The sequence below is a fragment of the Peromyscus maniculatus genome, chromosome 11 (genome assembly GCF_049852395.1).
Source record: "Peromyscus maniculatus bairdii isolate BWxNUB_F1_BW_parent chromosome 11, HU_Pman_BW_mat_3.1, whole genome shotgun sequence".
Classification (NCBI taxonomy): domain Eukaryota; kingdom Metazoa; phylum Chordata; class Mammalia; order Rodentia; family Cricetidae; genus Peromyscus; species Peromyscus maniculatus.
Window position 1 is genome coordinate 10,027,764 of NC_134862.1, and position 16,710 is coordinate 10,044,473.

The window sequence follows — 16,710 nt, forward strand, 5'->3', positions numbered from 1 at the left end:
CCTGGAGGGGTAGGATGAGGAAGGATGATTGGTATGTGAAATGAATAAAAAAAAATCATAAAAAGGATTTAAAAAGTTTAAGTCTAATAGAATAATAGAAAAATTGTCTGAGGTGAATTAATATCACAGCTGAATTTAAAAAACAACTTATATTCTCAAAAAAAAAAAAAAGAAATTCCCATGTTTGGTTCTCCCACCCCAGAAACCAATCATGTTTATTCCATGTATTTATTTTGAGTAAATACACAAACTGTGCATTATTGAGGTAAGACATTAGCAGAGTTAGTAAGGAATAAGGGAGAGAGGAGAAGAGGTGTCTTTTAATTTAATTTACAATGTTAAATGCAGGAGATATTTCAAATTTCTGAGGAAATGTATTTTAAATACTGGGGTTTACAGAGTGTGAGATGTTATTAAAGAAATTTGAGGTTGGGAGTCCTGTCTGGCCCACTCAAAATATATATAATTTGGCTGTCACACATTGCTTAATCTTAATCTACATGCTGTAATTCTACTATGGACTGTCTCTTTGTTTCTTTAAAGGAAACACTGTGAAGGGGAAAAAAAAAGAACAAAACATGGCATTGCCACAAATTGTGCACTTGGCCATTTTTTTTCCTGGTGTTTGGAGAAAATGATTTGTGCCATTATACTGCCTGGAACATACCTTTCATGATCGATTGCCAAGTGTAAAAAAAAGTGGTGATTTTGCTCTTCTGTTGTGTTGCTGACTGAGAAGGGACAGATTGCTGAAGGACTGGAAAACCATTTTCCAAATTGTGCTCCCACATTTCCTGTGGGGAGCAATGAAAGCCACATATTTTGTTAGTATCTAAAACTCTCCCACTATTTCATTTCATAGCAAGTTCTACCTCTGTCACAGTAGAGAGAAGGGAGTTATAAACCCCTCATTAGTAATGAAGTCACAGATATATGAAAAAGTGACATCTATTTTAGTCTACATTATGCATAGAATTTAGCATGTATAATTGTGTGTCTGTGCATGTGTGTGTGTGTGCATATGTGTGTTTTCATGTGTGTGTGCATTTGTTTAATGAGGAAGTATGTGGAGAAGAGAGGTTTAGGCTGGGTCTTCCTCAATCACTCTACAACTCATATTTTGAGAAAGAATCTCACTGAGTATAAAACTTATCAATTCATCTAGGCTGGCTGACAAACAAGCCATGTAATCATGTCTCTGACTTTAAGAAAGTGTACATAGTCTCTGCCTCTGGAGAATGTGAGCAAAACAAAGTTCTGACTTGTGTCTAGCAGTTTAATGTCTTGGAACATAATGAACAAGTAAAGTTAGAGGTGTGTAATAAAATCCCCAATTATAATTAAAATAATAATCATACATTCAGAAATGGCCTGAGGAAGAGCGCCATCACTTCAGATGAAGCACTCAATAAAGCTCCTCTAAGTAGATTTTTTTTTGGTGCTAAAATTTAAGTAAATGTGAAAATCATTAGTTGTATGAAGTCAGCTTTCTTAAATTCTTTCTATCTGTTACCTCCTTTCTGCCCATGGACATTTATATAATGAGCATATAGAGGTATTTAATTATGTTTACCAATATTCATATGCACAAATTAAATTTTATTAACAATAAATTAATTTACTTGTCAAAATACTTATTTGCAAAAAATTGATTTATTTTGGAATAAATGTAATTTCACCACTTATTCAAGGCAAAAGCAGATTTTCATGTGAATGAGGAAGTTATACTTATTTACTCTGCATAAATAACTAAATCTTATGAGCATTTTTGATATTATAGGGCATAGAGCATCTTAAAAATTGTTCATAGTTGACTGATGTTTTGATTTTATAATCCTCAGTATTGTAAAAATATGTTTGGGCCCATTTCAGAACTTGTTATAAATTTTGTTCTAATCCTAAGGCAAAATTCATTTAATTATTTTTAAATGAAAATTCAACTCAGTAACTCCAATAGCATTTTTTTCTTTTTATCTCATTTGTATTTACCTTTTAAAGCAGAATGTGATTAGGCACTGTATTTTCTTTCATAACCTTGCTGAGTTATAGCACCTAGGGAAGTTTAGGGCTTTCTTGTCATTACTTTTGGGGAAAAAAGCCATATGGGAATTACTCTGTCAAGTTGTTTCAGCTTGTGTTCTTACTTCTAACACTCATACATGTAGAATGAACTAATGGGATGAAAATTTAAGATGAAACTTAAGCCATCTTTTTTTTTTATTGATATGTCAAAGAACACTTCAATGACAGCAAAACACTTCGGAGCACAAAGTTAACAATAGGATATGTTATGTCTCACAACAAACATTTTGTTAACCTGTTGAATCAAACCAATAGTTTCACAGTACCAGAAGTAGAAAGAAATTATATCTTCCTCTTAGTATCCATGCCACACAGCTATTTTAAATGTTAGGAAAACAAACAAAAATCATGGAAAATGTGATTATCAGAATGAATGAAGGTAAGCATTGTATATGTGATTCTTCTGGGGAAGTTTAATCTACTTCCTCCATTTGTGATATGCCATCATCTTCTTCCAGGGGCTGCATTTCTTCAGTTACAGGAGCACTAATATCATCCATAGTAGAATCATCCTCATCAAGACCTTGACCAAGCTTGATCATCCTATAGATCCTGTTAGCATGTGTCTGGGGATCTTCAAAACTGAAGCCAGAAGACAGGAGTGCAGTTTCAGAGAGCAAGAAGACCAGATCCTTCACTGACTTGTCAGTCTTTTCAGCCTCTGCCTTTTACCTTAAGGTTTCGGTAACGGAGTGATTAGAGTTTATCTCCAAGTGCTTCTTGGCTTCCATGTAATCCACTGTTGAGTTGTCTCTGAGAGCTTGAGCTTTCACAGTTCTCTTAATGTTTGCTGTCCACCCCTATGTGCTTGTGACAATACAGCATGAAGATGTCACAAACTGGTTTGACACAAACCTTGTATCCACCTTTTCCTCCAATATAATCTTTCATAATTTCTCAGAGGTTTTCAAATTTTGTCTTTTTCTCTTCCTGCTTCTTTTTCTCCTCTTTATCTGGAATTTTCAGTCCTTCTTTGGTAACTGACACCAAAGTTTTGGCCTCATATTCCTTCAGCTGTTGGACACAATACTCATCAATGGGATCATTCATATAGATTACTTCTAAGCCATTCTTTCTTCGAGATGTTGCAAAAAGACTGTGTTAGTGAGTTAATCCCTGGTTTCACCTGTGATAAAAGAGACATGCTTCTGGTTTTTTTCATTGTGGTACATTAGTCTGTAGATGTAATTCTAAATGGTCTTATTAAATGAGAAACACAGAGCCAAATGCAGAGCTAAAAGTCCACAGATTGAGCAGCAGCCAAGAGCTAAGACTGCCGTCTTACCCCTCGCTGTTGCTGTTATCCTTCCCCTGAGAAAGAGACTTGCTTCCTGTGGGTCTGTATTTTTATTGACTTTCTGTTCTGCCTTTTCATTGGTTCTAAAACCAACCACATGACTTCTTCATCACTGCCTGTCTATACAGACCTCCAGGTCTCTATGGTTGGTACTGATATTAAAGGCCTGTGTCCCCATTCTGGCTGTGTCCTTGAACACACAAACTCTGTCTGCCCTGTGATCGCATTAAGGGCATGTGCTACCATTGCCAGATGTATGCTTAATGGCTTGCTCTTATCTCTGATAGCTTGCTCTTAGCTCTGATCCCAAGGCAACTTTATTAACATACAAATAAAATCACATTTTAGCACAAATAAAATATCACCATGTTAGACCTTGTGAGAAACCATCTCATTTCCACAAGTAGATGTGCAGTATTTCAGTAGCACTGAAAATTTCTTCTGATTTTGAGAGTTACTTCCAAGGTTTATGTTTTTTAAGAAATGCTCACAAAACTTTTTTGTAGTTCTTTCTATCATTTGCCAGTTCAGTAAATAGTTATAAGCATTTCTTGACCAAATTATTTCTGATAACTTTCAAAATTTTGCTTTGCTTTGCTGAAACTTTTCTAAGGAAATACTTAAAGAGATATCCTTAGAATCACCCACTCCGCTATGGCTTTGGGAACTTGTTACTCATGCTGGATTATGTTACAGGGCCTTGACACAAGGGGAAGAGTTCAGTCCTGCCTCAATTTGATGCGCCATGATTTGATCAAGCCCATGGGTGGCATGCCCCTTTCTAAATGGAGATGGAGGAGTAGTGGAAGGGGAGAAGGGTAGATGAGAAGAAGGAGGGGAAACTGAGGTTATTGTGTAACATAAGTAAAAATGTGTTTTTTTTAATAAAGAAAAGAAATTCAGAAAATCAGGGATTAACTCCTCATAGTTATCTATTATGAAAGAACACACAAGTTAATTTTTTTCTTTTAAACAGATGAGAAGAAGCATGTCTTGGGACAAGAAGAAGACTCTCGAATTCCAATTGTCCTTCAACAATAACAAAAATACTTTCCTGCCAAATGTTCTTCTCAATCTTATGCTGGTTAAGTGCTTCTAGAACTGGTTTTCTGGTCCAAATAGAGTTTGTTTTATTGAGTTCTTCTTGATCAAAGTTCTTCTTCTTCTCCTTTTTCTCCTTCTCCTTCTCCTTCTCCTTCTCCTTCTCCTTCTCCTTCTCCCTCTCCCTCTCCCTCTCCCTCTCCCTCTCCTCCCTCTCCCTCTCCCTCTCCCTCTCCCTCTCCCTCTCCCTCTCCCTCTCCCTCTCCCTCTCCCTCTCCCTCTCCCTCTCCCTCTCCCTCTCCCTCTCCTTCTCCTTCTCCTTCTCCTTCTCCTTCTCCTTCTCCTTCTCCTTCTCCTTCTCCTTCTCCTTCTCCTTCTCCTTCTCCTTCTCCTTCTTCTTCTTCTTCTTCTTCTTCTTCTTCTTCTTCTTCTTCTTCTTCTTCTTCTCTTCTTTCTCCTTCTTCTTCTCCTCTTCCTTGCCTCCTCCTCCTCTCCTCCTTCTCCTTTTGTCACTATCTTCTTTGTCATTAGGACCAAGATCTATTTCAGGCTTGTCATCAGAATCCATTTATTTTTTCATTCTCTTCCTCTTTATCTCTTCTTTTTTTCAGCCTCATCATCACTGACTTCCTTATCACATTCCTTCTCCTTGAGAGAGTAATAGGATAGCCAATAATGTGAGAATTTTCCTTCACAATCCCCAAGACTCTCTTTTCTCACAAATCCTGGGTTTGTTCTTCTTTCAGATGTAAGATAACCTTATTTCCAAGACCCATTGGTTCCCCCATGTCAGACCTCAATGTGAATGATTCCTCTGCCCTGGATTCCCAGGCACACTGCACATCATAATTAAACCTGATGATCACAGTAACTTTCTCAGCAGTCAAATTTGCAGAGGAAAAACCAACACCAAACTTGCCAATGATAGAGATATCTGCACCAGTCTGAAAAGCCTCCATGAAGGTTTTGGCGCCAGACTTGGAAACAATGCCAAGGTTATTGATCAACTCAGCCTTGATCATTTCAATTCCAGTATCTACAACAGTAAGGGTTTGATCTTGTTTGATGGGAATGAGACTGTGTGTAGGATCTATAAAACACTTGTATCTGCTTTTTATTTGGAGAATATGATAAATCTTAAATGGGCTCCCTCAGAAAGACCTCTTTATTCTAATAGAAAGTATTTATGATCAAGGACATTAACTGGGTAATTTCTGTCTGTAAGGCAAAAGTCTCAAACTCTTCCTCCTCCATTGGTTGGTCTTGGTTTTGAGTTTCCTCAGGCATCTTTGCTGAGTGACCATGCATGAAATCTGACCTGCCCCACATGACAGTGAAGCAATTGGCCCCAACACTACTCTTTAATCTAACATTTTAACATGAATGCAATCCAAATATATACTGATCTGACACGTAGATGTTGCTAGAGAAATATTGATAATTGTCAAAGAAAGCAGAAATCTGTGTGTATACATTGAAACACGGCCATTTGCAACATTAAGTACTATAAATCAAAGCTAAGGTGTTTCAGGTAACATTGTTTTGTGGTGTGTGGAGTGATGGATGCACTATGCACAGTGAATACATTATATGTTCAGACCAAGGTTACAGTACAGTTGAGAGATACAACTTACAAACATGCATGATTATTAGAAACAATAAAGCTACAATAAAGCTACTTGAGGAAAGCAGTAGGCATAGAATAGGCTCTGAGGTATGGGTCTCAGCATAGCCTTACATATGGAGTTGCAAAGGCTAGTGTAGGCATGCAGATATTAGGTTAAGAGGGCTGTGTTCTTATTTAAAAAGCAGTAACATTCGAAAAGAGAATCAGTACATTGGTCAAACCTAATCAGTGAAGCTTCATGTTGCAACAGATGATAATTAATGGATAATTAACCCACAGCCAGACAATGTGTAGACAGTGAGAAAATTTGGATCATTTAACTCTAAATGGGATTTCTTTATCCAACACCACTCCAAGCCTCAAGGACTTATGAAAAAGAGGAAGCAAAAAGTTTGCAAGAACCAGACATGGCAGATGACTCCAAGAATACAGTTTCCTCCAGATATAACAAGTACAATACACATAGGAGCTCACAGAGATTATGGCAGCATGCACACTTTCAAATCAAACAGAAATCTAACACTGAGATAGGGAATTGGAAACCAAGTGCCAGCCTTAACAAGAAACTATTTGAAATTGATACCTTCTGGGAGCAGGGAAATCAATTCTTTTCAATGGAGTGTCACAGACTATATCACCCATAATTCAGGGCAGGCCACATTCCCAGGAATAATTAACCAACATAATGGACTCCATGCATTCTTGTGTTCTTTTTGTTTTATTTTCATATTTTTGCCTTATTGGGTTTTCATTTGTTTTGATTTTATCTTGATTTTACTTATTTTTAAAGACATAGAGAGAGAGAGAACATGAAGTTGGGTGAAGAGAGTGGTGGAGAAAATCTGATAGGAATTGGGGAAGGAGAAAGAATATGACCAAAATATATTCCATGAAAAAAGTAATAAAAACTACCTCCCTAAAAACAAACAAACAAAATCAATAGCATTCAAGGGTCATTGCAAGGCTTACAAAACCAAAGATTATCCTCCTGGGACAGGTAACATGAAATAATATGGAGTGAATGGGCATAGGCTAGAGATATTAAATGAAGACCTGACAAAACCTGTTGAATAATCAGTCTGTGATGTAAAAGAAACAGTCAAAAATATAAGTATCTTGTGATTTTCCTTTTTTTATGTGTGTAGTGCACACATGTATGAATACATATTTGCATGTGTTTGGCACACAGGTGTATACATGTACATGTGTTCACAGGCACAGGAGTTGAAAAGTTGATATTGAAAATTATTTTCATCTGCTTCCTATCTTATTCCCTGAATCAGAATCACTCAATGAAAACTAGAGCTCACCAATATAGCTAATCTTGTAAACCAGCTTGCTGTGATGGTACCATCTCTAACTTCCATGGCTGAAATTGCACGGGGACTTACATATCCTCCTGACATTTAAGAGCATTCATGGGAATCAAATACATTACTTGTACATTAAATGTGTTGTTACATTGAGCCATCTCCTAGTTCCCTATTTTAGCTTCTTATTTCTTTGATTATTGTTTCCTTTGCTTCAGAGTCTAGATAAGTGGTTCCCTAAATAAATGACTAGAGATAAACCTGGAAAACCACTGAGTTCAGAATTTTGTTTGAAGCCTAAGTTTGAGTTGTCTCTTAATTATGCAAATAAAAGTGGAGCAAAGCAGGGAAGTGAAGGAATAAAATACCTGTTTTGGTTTCCAATGATCATTTTGCTACCACACAAAATATTACACTGTGTTGTCTAGAAATTTCTTCAAATTGAGAAGTCTCTTAGGAGGGAAACTCATTATGATTCAGAAGTAAATATGAGATCCTGAAACTTGTAAAATTCACAAGTCCCATCCTCAAGAATATATAATCAGTAGCAATAGCACAAATACTCTTCACCTTGCCAGGCTCCCTGAAAGTCCCACAGGGAGCTGCAGGATTTCTCACTCCTGCTTGCAGTTGCCTTGGAGTCCCCTGTGCTCCTGTTGGTAGCCCCTTTCACCATGTCAGTGAGCCCAGGGAACTCTTTAGTCCCCTTAACTAGACTGGGATGGCACTGTTTCTTTGGTGTGTCTAGATGCCATATCTGGAGAGAACAGATATTTTGTTACATCTCTCGAGGAAAAGTCATGAAACATGGACATAGAGACACCTCTATACCCAAATGGCATTTTCCTTAATTGCTGATGCTCCTTTGGCGACCTGATGTAGTTTCTTTTTTTCTGGTTATGGGAAAACTTCATCACAGCTGCATATATTTCCTGGATGTTAGGAAACTGAAAATTAGTGCAGCATATTGCCTGTTTCCTCTCACATAAACATTTTCTGCTTGCAATCTCCAAGATTTGGGATTCTTCCACATGGAAATGAAATATAAATATGGTCAAGACGTCCAGAGCTATCAGTACAGAGAGGAAGATAAACAGCAAAAGCCATAGTTCAGTGGGTAGACAAAACCTAGAAGCTCATTGTCAGGATCAATTCATCAAGAGAAAGCCAGCTAGATTCTCATAGATCAGGACAATGAAAGAAGAAGAAGTTTTAGAAGCCAAGAGAAAATTCATTAAAGAAAAAGAAAAACATCACCTGTGTTGAAGTTGCTGAAAATTCAAATGGGATAAATTTTAGACTTATCATAGAATTTGGCTAAATCTAAATTGACCAGACCCTTAGTACCTCCATGGGAGAGATATAAAGAAGTTCAAAGTACACAATTTGAAGTTAATGAAGTAAAAGGAAGAAGAATTTTGGCATATAACTCCATTGTGAAGGACAGGTGTTTCAGGGCAGAAATTGTATCTTGTCTTATTTTTCCACCACTTAACAAGTATTTGTATTTTTTCAACAGAAAGCCAAATCAATGTGAATATGGCTAAGGCAGCACTGGGATGTTCTTGTACCTAGAATAATTTATCTCTACATTCACATTTTCATCAGGTGCTCACTTTCTGTAAGCAGAAAGTTTATTATTATCATTGATATTATTTTTACTAATTTGCACTATATACATTTATGTAAACATGGTACTGGTTTGCATAAGGCCATTTTCACACAAGTACATTTTGTACCTATATAGTTCAGCTCATAGAATGTTTACCTAGAAATTTTCTTTAATGTACATCTTACAAACTACTATAGTTGGCTTCAGGTGACAACTTAACACAGTAATCTAAGGGAGTCTTAATTGAGACTTTGGCCAGATCAGATTGTCCAGTGGCTGTGTTTGAGACACTATCTTGGAAGATTCTTGATGTGGGAAGGACCAACCTTCAGTGTGCAGTACCATCCCAGCAGGTGTGCCTGGGTGTGTATAGGGTGTGGCTCAGAGGATAGGAATGTCTGCTCAACAAGCATGAATACCTGAGCTCAGGCCCCTATCACCCATGTAACTGTGTGTGAATACCAGAATTGCTGAAGGTAAAGACAGAGGATTTCTGAAATTCATTGGCTGTCAATCAAGCTCTAGATTTTTTTTGAAAGCCATGTCTCAAGAGAATAAGGCAAAAAGCCAGATAACAAGACTCCTGACAACTTCCTTTGGCCTCTGTGAGTATGCATGATTATGTGCATATATATGAACACATATAGCACACACTCAAAAGAGTAAAAATGAAAAGCAGTGTCTCATGGCAAAGCCTTCTTCAGGTGGAACACAAAAGTATTTATCCAGCTGTGCTGAATACATGGAGAGTCATCTAATGACTTTTCATTAGCACTAGACTAATGTTTCCAAATCCTTATACTTAAACACGTTCCACACACCATGTTTTTATTTAATGCTCAGGGTGCTACTGAGTTTGAAAGAGAGGCACATTCCAAGGCAGTTTGAACAACCAAAAATGCTCTACTGAATGCAAGGTTTAATACCAGTTTTCCTTTAGACTAGTCTCAGAACATTTTTGTCAGGGGTAGGGTGGGAGATATGTGTCTGTACAGTACTCTCATCAGTCTTCAGTTTATTTTGTTAGCAGAGGTACAAGTCTTGCCAGAAGAGAAGCTGGCATTCTGCTTCACATGTCTTGCTGTATGATAGCAGCTCATATACTAGGACAATAAAGATCATAGTTAGGACCCCAGGTGACTTTTGCAACTTTTCTTGGATTGCCATGGCTGGCCCACCAGTCCCACATGGCACCTTCTGAAACCACCAACACTTGTTGTTCTTCAGAGGAATTTATGAAGCTATGGGACTCAGGGGGAGCTCCAAAATTCATCTCCACAAAACTGGAAAACATAAAAGAAAATTACTAAGATTTGCTCCAAAAAATGATTAAATTTTCCCTCTTGCTTTCATTTTAGAGAAGTGGGGAGTTTGTGATTCACATATGGTGCATGTATGCATATATGTCTGCTCATAGTACTCATTAATTTCTAGAAGTACTTATATCAGGCCTACATTGTAGGTCTCTCCTCAACACCAAAGAGATACAAAGCCTGATGACAACTTTGACATACAAATAGTCGTCAGAGAAGAACCTAGGAAAAGCACACCTTTCAGAGTAGAAAGAAAAACAACTCCCCATACAAAGCTGGCATCATGTATCTCCTGATTTCTCTATTTTGTTTTGAAGGGTGTGTGTGTGTGTGTGTGTGTGTGTGTGTGTGTGTGTGTGTGTGTGTTGTGTTCCAGAAATTCAAGAAAGAATAAATATCCTATAGACAGAAATATAAAATTGGAACTTATAGAATCTTAAATATTTAAATTTATCACTGTTCTGAAAATATATTTTTTCATAATTTACTCAAGGAAAATACTATTACAACTATATGACACAGAACATGTCTATAATATCAGCACTTGGAAGATGGAGGCAGCAGTATCTAGAGTTCAAGGTAAAATCCCCAAGTATATAGAAAATTTGAGACCAATCTTGGTTATAAGACATCCTGGGACAGTGCCTCAGTAAGAACATTTGCTCTACAAGCGTAGGAACCTTGGTTTAAAATTTACAGCATCCATATGAAAAACTCAGTATGTCTGCATGCATTTGTAGCTTCAACCAGCACTAGGGACAGAGACAAGTGGATCCCCAGAGCTTCCTAGTCCATCAGCTTAGCCTTAATGGCCAGCTTCCAGTTCAGTGAGGGACACTGTCTCAAAGCAGTAAGGGAGAGAACAGAGGTACAATAGGAAAAGGGTGCCAGACATTCTACTCTTACCTCCACATGTATTAGCATGAGTATTCACACCTCACATTCCTGTACACTCATCACACACACACACACACACACACACACACACACACACACACACACACACCAAGAAAATCAATACATGTTTGTATCTAGTAATGAGAGTTCCTTATATATTTTGTAAACAGCCTGGTCACCAAGGGAGTTATGTTTACCAACCCTGCATCTGATCACCTTTAAAGACATCATCAGCAAGTTGTTCCAGGACCTACCTTTTTAATCTCATGGTAATTGTTGGCTCCGTGTGGCTAAGGAGCGGGAATTGTATTAGAAGTTCTGTTCTGAGGCTCATATCACATCTACTGTGAGTACCAAATGATCACACTAAGCTGGAAATAGGAAGCTCTGGGTAGGGCAGAGGCACCAAGAATGGAGGATAGCATCAAACTCATCCACCTGATCATAGAAAAGCCCCTGTTATCTTGCTTAAGGTACTTTGAGATCCACCAATTTTCCTGCAAATTTAACTTTTCTTTACAGTTGAATAAAATTCCATGATAATATATGCACCTTGGTTTCTCATCTGCTCACTAATTGATGGACACTAAAGCATTCCTTTTCTTTGCCACCATGAATTGCAGCAATAACATGTATGCATACATGTGCAATTATATCAGTAGAGGTATACTGGAAAGAAAAATACTACATGTTCTCTCTCAGATGCTGATCCTTTCTGTTAATATTATATGTATTTATGATCCCATAAGAGCTGAACAAGAGGAAGGAGGGGAGGGCAAGGGTACACATGTGACATGAAATCAGAAAGGAATTAGCTGGAAGCAGAAGGGTACAAAGGGTGGAGGAATGAAGGAAGGGATAGGAAGAGATTCAGTGAAATAAACTCTTTGAAGATGCTATAATGAAACATAATACTTTTCTTATTTATATTAAAAATGAGTTGGAGGGAGGAGGAAAAGGAGAGAAAATGATGCAAATATAATATGTATGAAAATTTCAGAAATTTAATTTCAAAATTGAAGCATAAACTAACAACAGCAACTAAAACCCAAACCATTACGTGCTATGATACCCTGCATTAAAAAAATGTGGGACCAAGAATTCAGGTCCTATGCTGGATAGCTTTTTCAATGTGAAAAGGGAACGTCAGTTGAAAAGTTTCCTCCAGCATGTTGTGGGAGGGTCCAGTCTCCTGCCAGCACTTGACAGGTAGCCCTGGGTTACATAAACAAGCCATTAGGCAGCATTCCACTATGGTCTGCTTCAGTTCCTGTCTCCAATTTCCTGCCTGAAGTTTCTGTCTTAGCTTCCTTTGATAATGGACTTTAACATGTAAGCTGAAATAACCTTGTACCACCACCACATACACAACCAGAAAAAAAAAAAGTTAATTACGGTGAAAAAAAAAAAAAGCTGTGACTCATCTCATGTTCAGACCTGGATTGAGCGTCAGGTGAGACATCTGCCTTTTTATCTCCTCAGGAAAGCTCTGGACATTAAGGGTCCCTGTGGCAAAGGATCTAGCCATCTCTTACACATTTTTTTATTACAAGCCAGAGTCTATAGAGATGATCAGAAAGGGGATGATAGACCCTTTTCCCTCTACTGTTTTGCTGCATTTGATTTGGTTTCAAATCCCTTCCTGCCATACCTGTCCTATAGATGTGGCTGATTTAGTATTTTATTGGCAACAGTGATGTGCACATATTTGCCACCCAGCTTTATCTGTGTATTTCTAACTCTCTTGTTCTGTAGTATTTGCACTAAATAAAACAATGGTTGCTCTAGGGATCAGTGGGAAGCCTAAACACTTAAATTCAATTCCCAGTACAACGTAAAAGCTGGGTGCAACAGCCCACACCTGTAAGCACAGAGCTGGGGAAGCACAGACAGGCAGATAACTGGGATTCACTGGTGAGGCTATATAACCAAACTGATGAGTTCTACGCTCATTTGAAATTAATTGGTGGAGAGCAATTGAAGAAGATATTCAACACCACGTTTGACCATTGCATGCATGTGCTCATGTGTATAGACATGTGTACACATATTCATAATGAGATAAAAATAAACAATGTGAGGAGGTCTCTGTTACACTAGATCCAATTCTCAGAGTCATCTTCATGCTGAAAAAAAACACCAGCTGCAGATTCTACTTCCTGCCCACGCCTTCTTTTGATCCCACAGACCATATCCCCTGCTCTTCTCTTCCTAACTCATTGCTATTTCCCAGCCCCAAACTCAGGCAGACACCTCCTGCTCAACCACAGACAACACTGGCCACAAGGTTGGATAGGCTCCCCACAGATAGTACCCACTCTCTCTTACCCCAGACCCAAATCTCAGGGGAACTCCTAGAGCTGCAATAGAAGACCAGGTGCAGCTTCCCCTCATTGATGTGCATGCCTCCTATGGATACCATAGACAAGCCCTCACCCTGCTCTTTCTGTCACGTTGCTGTGTCACAACCCCCAAAATCTGATGGACATCCTCTGTTCAACCACAGGCCATGCCTACCAGAAGACCAGCCTCTAACACCAAAAAGCAATCCCAATCCAATGTGTACACAAACAAAAAGGTAGCACTCAGCCAAGACACTCTCTGAAAAGCCAAAGGGGAAACAGAAACCAAGGAATAAAACTCCCACCCAACTAAAACAAACTCAGAAGCCAGCATCTAGGCATATAATTACCCCAAATCCAGATGTCTAGATGACACCATAAGAATATAATCTTAAACTTGTCAGAATGGCTAAAATAAAAAAAAAAAAACACTGATGACAGCTCATGTTGGAGATGATGTGGAGTAAAAGGAACACTCCTCCACTGCTGGTGGGAGTACATACTTTGCAAATCAATATGGCAGTTCCTCAGAAAAATGGGAGTCAATCTACCTCAATATCCAGCTGTACCAATCTTGGGCATATACCCAAAGGTTTCTCAATCATACTACAAGAACACTTGCTCATCTATCTTGATAGCAGCAATATTCATAATAGACAGAAACTAGAAACAACCTAGATGCCCCTCAACAGAAGAAAGATAAGGAATATTTACACAATAAAGTATTACTCAGCTGAAAAAAAAAAAACCGAAACAAAACAAAAAAAAAAAAACCCACAACAACCTCATGAAATTTGTAGGCAAATAGATGAAACTAGGAAAAAATTATTCTTAGTGAGGTAACCCAGTGCCAGAAAGACAAACATGGTATGTACTCACTCATAAGTCAATATTAGGAGTAAGTTATAGAATAAGCAAATTACAATCCACAGCCCCATAGAGGTTAAAAAACACAGAGAGCCTAAAGAGGGATAAATGGATTTCCATAGGAAGTGGAAATAGTAGAGATCTCCTGGTTTAACAGGGGGCAGAGGTGGGAGGTGGGGGTGAGAATGGGAACTTGAGGAAGAAGGTTGGGCAGGCTGAGGAACAAAGGAGAATTGGGAGTGGACTGGAGTTGGGGTAACAAACAAGGTCTATAGGGTAGGGGAAGATGTATCTCCCTGGGAAGGGAAACAGAATATTGGGTAGGTTGAGAGTGAGTGGGTATGGAAGAGGAAGGGATCCAGTTGGCTAAGGAAGGATGAAGATAGTGAGTACAGGGAGACACAGCTGAAATTGGGGAACATTTGGGGGTGTGGAAACCTAGTGCAATGGAAATTTCCTGAAATCTTTGAGTGTGGCACTAGAGAAGTCCTATTAATGAAGGACATAGAGTCTGAGCTGGCTGTCTTTTGTAGCCAGGCAAGGCTTCCAGTGATGAGACTGGTTTATATTTGGTGGAATTGTTGGCTGAAGAGGTCTCTATGGAGATCTCTAAACAACCCAGGCTGCTGTTAGGACAGATGGTCACTCATTAAACCTGAAAGCTGGGCTCTATAGCCAAGGACAATATCTACATAGCTCATTGAATATAGAGAAGTTCAGCTGATGTGAGCTTGGAGCCTCTATCCTGATATTCTAGTCTCTTTGGTGAGAGGAGGTACTCTGCAAGCTATGGAAAGAGAAACCTGGACACCAATGCAGTCACAAAACCCTTCACCTATAACCTATCCTGCCGGTAAGATGTGCTGCAGCAATGGTGTTGAAGAACACGTGGGCAACTATCATTTAGTTTAGGGCCCATGCCACAAGAGGGAGCCCATGCCATACACTGGCTGGATGACCAGGAACTGGATAGCCCTTAGATCTAGGATAGAACTGAACATGACTTGGGGGGTGAGGGTAGGGGTCAATGAAATGACTCCTAATGATATTCTGCTATACTCATGGAATGGTTCCTTGTTCAGCTGTCATCAGAGAGGCTACCTCCATCAGCAAACGGGAATGATTATAGAGACCTAAGACCAGACATTATGCCAAGAAAGTCTAAATTGGAAGTCTCCATCAATCCCTTCCCCTCAATGATGAGGGAACCCAGCAGAAGAGGGAAATAAAAGACTATAAAAGTTAGAGGGAATGGAGTACACCATAAGAACATGGCCCACTGAATCAACTAAGTAGAGCTCACAATGACCGAAATGGTCTGCATGGGTCTGCACCAGGTCCTCTGTGTATATATTATGGCTATCAGCTTGGTGTTTTTGAGAGACTCCTAATAGTGGGACTGGTTATATCACTGACCCCATTATCTGCTCTTGAGACTCATTTCCTCTTTTTGGATTGCCTTTTCTAGCCTTGATATGAGGGCTTTAGCCTTGTCTTGTTGTATCTTTTTTTTTTTTTTATGTTGTTTGGCTATCATCTCTTAGAGGCCTGAATTTTTCTGATGAGGAAACAGAAGGGAAGTATATCTGGGGGAGAGGAAAGGTGGTGGGGGTATCTATGGGGAGTGGAGGGATGGGTAACTGTGCTTGGGATGTATTGCATGAGAGAATAATCTATTTTCAATTAAAAACACACAAAAAAAACAATGTGTGGAAATGTGAAATATATACAGCACAATCAGCTATATCTGTACCCTCAGTCCCAGCTCCAGAAGCACCACTCATCCAGGGACAGCACCCTGCTTTCTGCCACTTCAGGCGCAGCCTTAATGCAGAGGGTAGCGCACCCTCAGGATGTGTCCACTCCACATACCCTGCATTGGCAAATGAGCAAGAAGAGAGCATCAAGCCCAAGCCTTGCACTCTGAGCTCTTACTTGACAGGGGTTGTGTAGGATCACACTACCATCCCACTTCTCCCTCCATAGTGAAGATGTCTGAATGCCCCATGGCCAACTGTGCCAATGCCTGCCCTTTAAAAGGCCAACATATGGTGGGGTAAGAGACAACTTTCTCTCTGTTAACTGTATGAGACTAGGCTGAGAAATGGTTGTGATTATGCAGTATTATTTTTGTTTCTGTTTTGTTTGATCTTGTCTAATAGTCTCCATTCTGACACACTGATGTAAAAATCTTATATATGTGTGTTTGTGTGTGTGTGTGTGTATGTTTGTGGATGTCATGCATGTATGTGATGCATGTATATGTGTGTATGTGTTTGTGTACATGTTTATGGAGGCCATGTGTGTATACAAATTATGTAT

At 38.9% G+C, this 16,710-nt stretch overlaps 1 pseudogene; it reads right to left on the bottom strand.

Moving 5' to 3' along the window:
• Nucleotides 1-2,495: 2,495 nt before the first annotated feature.
• On the bottom strand, nucleotides 2,496-5,707 carry LOC102904938 (heat shock protein HSP 90-alpha-like; annotated as a pseudogene).
• Nucleotides 5,708-16,710: the final 11,003 nt, after the last annotated feature.